Source organism: Babylonia areolata, chromosome 7 (assembly GCF_041734735.1).
Source record: "Babylonia areolata isolate BAREFJ2019XMU chromosome 7, ASM4173473v1, whole genome shotgun sequence".
NCBI classification, from domain to species: Eukaryota; Metazoa; Mollusca; class Gastropoda; order Neogastropoda; family Buccinidae; genus Babylonia; species Babylonia areolata.
Window position 1 is genome coordinate 36,453,580 of NC_134882.1, and position 8,374 is coordinate 36,461,953.

Below are 8,374 nucleotides of genomic sequence, written 5' to 3' on the forward strand. Positions count from 1 at the left end.
TAATGTTGAGATACAAGCTTTTCATTTCTGAAGAAACAGCGTGTTGGTGTTCATCCTTTATAAAGACTGTGTGTTTCATACATGTCGGTTCTTGTTCTTCTTGTTCTTCTTACCATTATCGTTATTATCATTATGAGTGGTAGTTGTAGTAGTACTAATAGTAGAATCATTATCATTAGTACTAGCATTAGTAATAATAATATCATTATATCATTATCACTGTTACCACATCGACTAACTATTCGCCTGAGTGTAAAAGTGTGAATGCTGCCAAAATGTCGAAGTTCAAAGGGTTTTGTCTGCCTGAGTTCCGGTTTAAAAAAGATGTTCTAATCAGAAGATGGGTTGTGTTCAACCGTGTCGAGAAGCAGGTTTCGTATCTACGGTGCAGAGACGATGAAAATGATAGTACGTTTGATGAAAATGTTGATGTCCATATTGGCAGATTAGTTCACACACACACACACACACACACACACACACACACACACACACACACACACACACACACACACACACACACACACACACACACACACACACACACACACACACACACACACACACACACAAGGACAAAGTATCAGCAAAATAATTTCCCATAATCAAACCCTTTTTCTTTGATGAAAAAAATCATTTCTTCCAGCCAAACAACAACTGTCCTTTCACATTTACTGCTCGGGTTTAAAGAGAGAGAAGTCTGATGTGGCTTCACAGCTGGTGAGAGTGACAGGAACAGACTCAAGGGAACAAAAAAAGTTCTCTTACAAAGTCTCACATCCCCCCCCCCCCCACATCCTATCTGTTGAGAGTCACCAACACCCTGACAAGTCGTCTCGTCGAAACACAAAGGCACACCTGATTACAAACTGTCTTTTCTCATCACTGTTATAATCAGTACAGCCACACTCTCGGCATCTTCCCTCCTAACCACTGTTTCAAGATCTCAGTGGGGGGGTGGGGTGGGGGCGTTGGGGGCGGGGGGGGGGAAGGGTACGTTGGGGGGGGGGCGGGGGGGGGGGGGGCATTTCTTCCCAGGAGTCAGTTGACAATGATTTTCTGTCTTTTTCAATCCTTACTACTGAAGAAAAAACATTCGAGCTTGGGTTGAGTACGTCTGTAACAGAATTTGACCTGATTTCTAACTTTCTTTTTTTTCTCTCGAAAGAAACGCAACGACAGCCTTCATGCACAGTGCCAATTATAGAACGCACACTGACTGACTGACATATACTCTCCTGTGTGGTCCACATATCAATCTGAATTCACAGAGAAAGAATTACGGATTCTCTCTCCTGAGAGAGAGCGAGCGAGCAAGAGAGACAGACAGACAGACAGAGAGAGAGAGAGAGAGACAGACAGACAGACAGACAGACAGACAGAGTGGGGTGGTGGGACTGGGTTGCACGAGCGATCTTAAAAGCGCTAAGTTTGCTTAGCCTGAGGAATTTTCCTTAGGCTCTGCTAATTTCGCAGACATAGGATCCTTCTTAAAGCTAAGCAAACTTAGCGGTACGCTAAAAAATGCTCAAGCAACCAAGCTCTGGTGATGGAGAGACAAATACACATATCAAGACACGCACACACACACACGCACGCACGCATACACATATACACACGCGCGCAAATATGTATACACACACATACACACACTGCTTGTTTCTTCTCTCTCTCTCTCTCTCTCTCTCTCTCTCTCTCTCTCTCTCTCTCTCTCTCTCTCTCTCTCTCTCTCTCTCTCTCTCTCTTTCCTGTATATTTTATTTTATTTTCGTTCATGGCTTGATGTAAAAAAAAAAAAAAAAGCAATTGTTGCTTATTCAATTTTCCATCATGAAATAAAATCTTGACTTCATACACACACACACACACACACACACACACACACACACACACACACACACATAATTATATATTGAGATGGACAGAGAGACAGAGAGGGATAGACTGAGGTCATGAGACTGAGACAGAGAGTGACACACACACACACACACACACACACACACACACACACACACACAGGAAGACAGGAAAAAAAAAAGTGACAGGCAGATAGAGACAGATCAAGAGAGTCTGAGGGAGAGAGACACACATAGAAAGACAGAGACACGCACGGAGACACACACACACACACACACACACACACACACACAGAGTTCACTGACAGTGACAGACACATTCAGGCCAGTTGGGTTAGACCTGTCCTGGTCCTGGCCTGTCGTTTTCGTCCTATCTTTTAAGACCCGCAGTAGATTCTTTCCGGAACGTAGCGGACACCTGACTATGAGTTACTGCCCTTTTTTTTGCGATCTGTGGGAGAAATGCGGCCTGGAGAAGGGAGAAATGTGGCCAAGACAGTATTTGAATTCATTAACCCACAGCTTTGGATAGGGAAGACCGTACAGGATTTGATTTCATTAACCCACAGCTATAGAAAGGGAAGGCCGTTCAGGATTTGATTTCATTAACCCACAGTTTTGGAAAGGTAAGGCCATACAGGATTTGATTTCATTAACCCACAGCTGTAGAAAGGGAAGGCCTACAGGATTTGATTTTCATTAACACACAGCTTTGGAAAGGTTAGACCGTACAGGATTTGATTTCATTAACCCACAGCTATAGAAAGGGAAGGCCGTTCAGGATTTGATTTCATTAACCCACAGTTTTGGAAAGGTAAGGCCATACAGGATTTGATTTCATTAACCCAGAGCTTTGGAAATGAAAGGCCGTACAGGATTTGATTTCATTAACCCACAGCTATAGAAAGGGAAGGCCGTACAGGATTTGATTTCATTAACCCACAGCTTTGGAAAGGTTAGACCGTACAGTATTTGATTTCATTAACCCACAGCTATAGAAAGGGAAGGCCGTTCAGGATTTGATTTCATTAACCCACAGCTATAGAAAGGGAAGGCCGTACAGGATTTGATTTCATTAACCCACAGCTTTGGAAAGGTTAGACCGTACAGTATTTGATTTCATGAATCTACAGCCATGGAAATATACCGGCAGTGCAGGATTTAACTTCACAGCTGCTCGAGACAGGAAATCTTTAGTTATGGCTAGATCTATCTACCATCCGCTTCATAATCCATCAAAGCAAAGCGATGCTGAAAATGCTGCTGAACAGAATGAAACCTCAACCAGAGACCAGTATTGCTGAAGAGCAAGCAGATTTCAGGACAGGGCGGACTACCATCGAACATATATTCAACTTTTGAGTAATCTGCGAAAAAAATATCTCCCGCACAAACAAAACCTTTACCACATTTTCGTCGACTTCAAGATGGTCTTCGACAGGGTGTGGCATATTGCCTGACGGTCTTCCATAAGGATGTACAACGTCAATGTCCAAGTCATCGAACAACTGTACAACAAGGCCATACGCACTGTACTTCTGAAATGTATCAAGGGAGACTGGTTCCGCACTACAGATGGAGTGCATCAGGAACGCCCATTGTCACTCACACTCCTCGTGTATTTCTTGAGAGGATTATGGAAAGTACTTTTCACACACAAATCGGACGACACGCGAGTTCATGGCCCTAAAACTGCAAGGTTAGAGTGTGTATGCACCCGCTTACAGATGTAAACACACATACACACACACAGAGGCACGCACGCACACACACACACACACACACACACACACACACACACACACAGAGGGAGATATATAGTCATATAGAAAGAAAGAAAGAGAGAGAGAGACAGAGACAGTGGGACAGAGAGAGACAGCCACGCAGAGATAATTTACAGCGACGACGGACAATTTTTACGTCAGATTTACAGCACCCAGCCCTTTGTGCCCTATCTTTTAAGGCCCCCCAGTAATTTCTTCCTGGAACCCAGCTGACAAATGACGATGAGTTACTGCCCATTCCTTCAACCCGCAGGGGAAGGATAAGAGTATCAAGGGTGATAACTGGAGATGGGACAGGATTTGACTTCATTAACCCACTGCTATTGAAGAGGGTTTCGGTGACGTTTCTGAACCAGAGGGTGAGAACTGCTCAGTTGCTGAGCTGTCAGCTGCTCTCTCTCTCTCTCTGTCTGTCTGTCTGTCTGTCTCTGTCTCTCTCTCTTTCTCTCTCTCTTTCTCTCTCTCTCTCTCTCTCTCTCTCTCTCTCTCTCTCTCTCTCTCTTACTTGTTCGCCTGTAAATTGGATGTTATTACCTGTAACATCTGCATCAGCAAATTAATCACTTTTGTATATGTGCAATGGTAAAGTTGTGCTTCTCTATTTTCTTTATATCCGCTCTTTGTTTCTCACCTCGGTCATGTCTCTGTATGTGCATAAGTATGTGTGTGTGTGTGTGTGTGTGTGTGTGTGTGTGTGTGTGTGTGTGTGTGTGTTGGGTGGAGAGAGTGTGTGCATGTGTAAGGATATGAATGTATGAATGCGTTCGTTTTATTACTTTTTACGATGTTAATGATGATGGTGGTGATCATTCTTCGTTGTAGTAGCAGTGGATGTAGCAGTGTTAACAAAATTATTAATTTTTTGTCGTTATCGTTCATGTTGTTATTGTTATTGTTGTCACAAGGACAGATTGGAAGACTTGGCGATGCCTAAAATCTTTATCCTTGAGTAATAAAGTTTTTGAATCTCTCTCTCTCTCTCTCTCTCTCTCTGTCTCTCTCTCTCTCTCTCTCTCTCTCTCTCTCTCTCTCATCCCACCCACAATCTCTGTGGTTGCCTTCACCTCTGCACCCCATCTCTCTCTCTACGATCGGCTTCAGATCCAGTCTGTTTACGCATACCCAGATACAGACACTCCACTATCGGCCGCCGTTCTTTCTCTGTCTCTGGACCTTGCTTTTGGAATGAACTTCCTCTTTCGCTTCGTCAGGTCTCCGCACTCAGCTCTTTCAAAGTCTGGCCTTAAAACCCACCTCTTTCTATGATAGCCTCCATTTCCTGCCTCTTTTTTTGTCTTCGGTTTCTGACGTTTAGAGTTATGCATGCGTGTGAATGACTGGTGTGAAAGAACTTTGATTTTGTCTCTGCACAAGATTCAGCGCCATATAAACACTAATCATTATTATTATTATTATCATCATCGTAATACTAATAATCATAACAATAATAATAATTATTATTATAATTATTAATCCCACCTCTCTATGTCGTTGCTCTGTATTGTGATCATGTTAATGTATTCATACTGGAATGGTCTTATTACGGTTTAACCCTTTCACCGCCAAGCTCGCATTTATGCACAGGTGTGGTAGAGGACCCATGTCACTGAAAGGCGACCATTCATTGGTCTGTTATCCACGAACCTTCTGCTCTTAATGTTCGGTGGTAGGATAGGCCATATTTTCTATACATCACAGGGGGAATCCCCAGCTATTCTTAGCCACTGTCTGTGTTTATACCACAAGGGAATTTTGCACTCTGAATTGACTGGCGGTGAAAGGGTTGAAAATGCCAAGCGCATGATCAATCACCCAGCACAGTCATCCATCAGTTGAGACGTCATATCACAGTCCGTTTTCGATGGAATTTACAGGAAGCTAACCATTCAGACTGAGTATAAGAAGAGCTGCGCTCTCACATCACCTCAACAACAAGGGCGTGAACAGAGACACCACACTGCACACACACACACACACACACACACACACATACATACATATGCCCGTGAGATTCGGTGAGCGGCTCTCGTGGTGTGCGGACGCGAGTGTCACGCTCTCTGCTCTGACCGAATTGTTTTGTGAGCCGTGAGCTGTTTGTTTCGCCGGCTCCGTCAGTTGAAGTACGAGATTTTTCCATCTCAGTTTTCCTTTGGCCCCCGGCATTTCTGTTTGTCTACTATGGCCACGGCGTCGACAGTCAACCCGGTCTTTTTAAGACAAAAAGACATCCCAGATGTTGACAACAATCGGCCCACAGTGCTGGAAATGTGTCTGGCAGCGGAAAGATCATCAGGACAGGGCTCTGTTCTCGGAGCTCAGGATATCCGAGGTCTTTGGCGGATCTACCCTGCCACCAAGGAGTCCCGTACGGAACTTTTGGTCAAAGGACTGCGTTTGAGAGGTACAGTACTGCAGGTATCCAACACAAATCCATTTATCTTGCACGGAGACTCGGGAGAGGAAAAACCAACAACAAAACTATGGATTGATAGTATTCCTATTTCGTTAGCAGATTCAGAGATCGAACATTCTTTAGCAAAGGTAGGCTGTGAACTCAGATCATCAATTAAAATGGAGAGAGCAAGAGATAAAGACAACAAGCTCACTAGATTCCTGACTGGTCGCAGATTTGTTTTTATTACTGTTCCTCCCACCCCCCTTGATAAAATCCTTAGAATTAACATTTTTTCTGCCAAACTTTACCATAGAGAACAAAAGACTGTTCCCAAAACAATTATTTGTTCACGATGTCTGAAACCTGACCACCATGTTTCATCATGCTCCAGTGATATTGTTTGCAGAGACTGCAAACTGCCAGGTCATAAACGGGGTGATCCTGTTTGTGAACATACATACAAACATACAGACAAGCAAACAGAAGACAGTCAGACGGAACAAAACAAAAACAAAAGCAGCGTTAATACCACACACAAACAGTCTGCCAATGACCCGAAAGCTGACAGTGACAAATCAGTTGGTCGAGGTGACAGAACCCGCACCACCGTGCGCCAGGCCACCATCCTGTCGTCCATTGAACACGCTCCCCGCAGCAGGTCGGACACCCCCAAACGTGGCCGCTCCAAAGATCGACGCAGCCCGAGGGAGAGGAGGGGCAAGCAGCAGAGGAGGGAGGACTGGCGCTCCCCCAGCCCTGTGATGTCAGCGGAGGACGGACTGGACACAGAGGCAGAGACCGCTGTCACATGGCGGTGAGAACGGTACTGACTTTGATTGCCCGATGATGACGACCTGGCTTGTGATTTATGGACTTTGAGACTGAATTGTGATTGAATGATAAATGATGTTTGATGTGATCCAGTTTCAGTGAAATATAATATATATATATTTTTTTTTTACATTATCATCATGGATAAAGTACTTATAACTTCATTGAATACCAGGGGACTAAGAAATAAATTGAAAAGAAAATCATTATTTAGATTCTTAAAGGGAAAAAAATATGATATAATTTGTTTACAAGAATCTCATGTTACAGAAGATGAAATAGATATGTGGACAAAAGTGGGGCGGCGCGATTTTTTATAATGAAGGTACAAACAGAAGCAAAGGTGAAGTATTTCTGATTTCAAAACGATTTCATGGAGAGGTTAATTTTCTTAAGTCACACGAAAGAATGTTGATTATTACTGTATCCAATGAAAAACACAATATTACAATAGTAAATTTATATGCACCTAACAATTTAAACGATAAACTGACATTCTTTCAAAATATGGGTGAAATACTAGCTGAATATATGAATGATAATCTAGTAGTTCTTGGTGATTTCAACTGTGTACTCAGTAATGAGCTAGATATAATATCTGGTCTCCCTCATGACAAATCTGAAATTATTTCTTTAAGACATTTTCTGACAACAACAGGCCTTACTGACGCATGGAGAGCTTACCACCCCACTGACACAGACTTCACGTGGCACAGGCATAATCCGTTCATTGCACGGCGTTTGGATTACTGTTTTGTTTCTGATAACTTGTTGCCCTCCTGTGTTTCGTGTGAACACATTACTGTCCCAAACTCTGATCATAAAGCTGTCGTTCTAGAAATTAGTGAGGGAAACTTTGTTCGTGGTCCAGGGTACTGGAAATTCAACAATAGTTATCTTAAAAATGAAATATTTGTTACAAAAATGAATGCTTTGTTAGATTCTGTCAGTTTAGAACATAGTGATCAAAGCAGCGTAGTTAAATGGGAGCTGTGCAAAGTTGAAGTGAGAAATCTCTGCATCGAGTTCGGAAAAACATGGGCTTGCAAAAATCGAAACAAATCACTGGACTTACAGAATCGACTAAAAGAAATGGAAAAAAAATTGTTAATTAGTCCTCAAAATGAAGATCTTCAGACTGATTATTTGAAAATGAAACACGATTTAGATTTAATGTACACGAATGAAGCTAAAGGAGCACAGGTAAGGGCTAGAGTAAAATGGATTGAAGAAGGTGAAAAAAACACAAAATATTTCACAAATCTTGAAAAAGCTAGATGTAAAAATAAAATTATTACCAGTTTGCGCAATGAGGCGGGTGAAATTATTACAGATCAAAAGAAAATCTTACAAGAACAGCTGTCCTTCTACAAAACCTTATATAACCAAACAACAACGGAAAGAAATATACAGGAAGCCATCAATAATTTCATTGAAAACGAACATTTTACAAAGTTAAATGAAGACGAAGCCTTAGCATGCGAAGGGTTAATAACTTATGAAGAAAC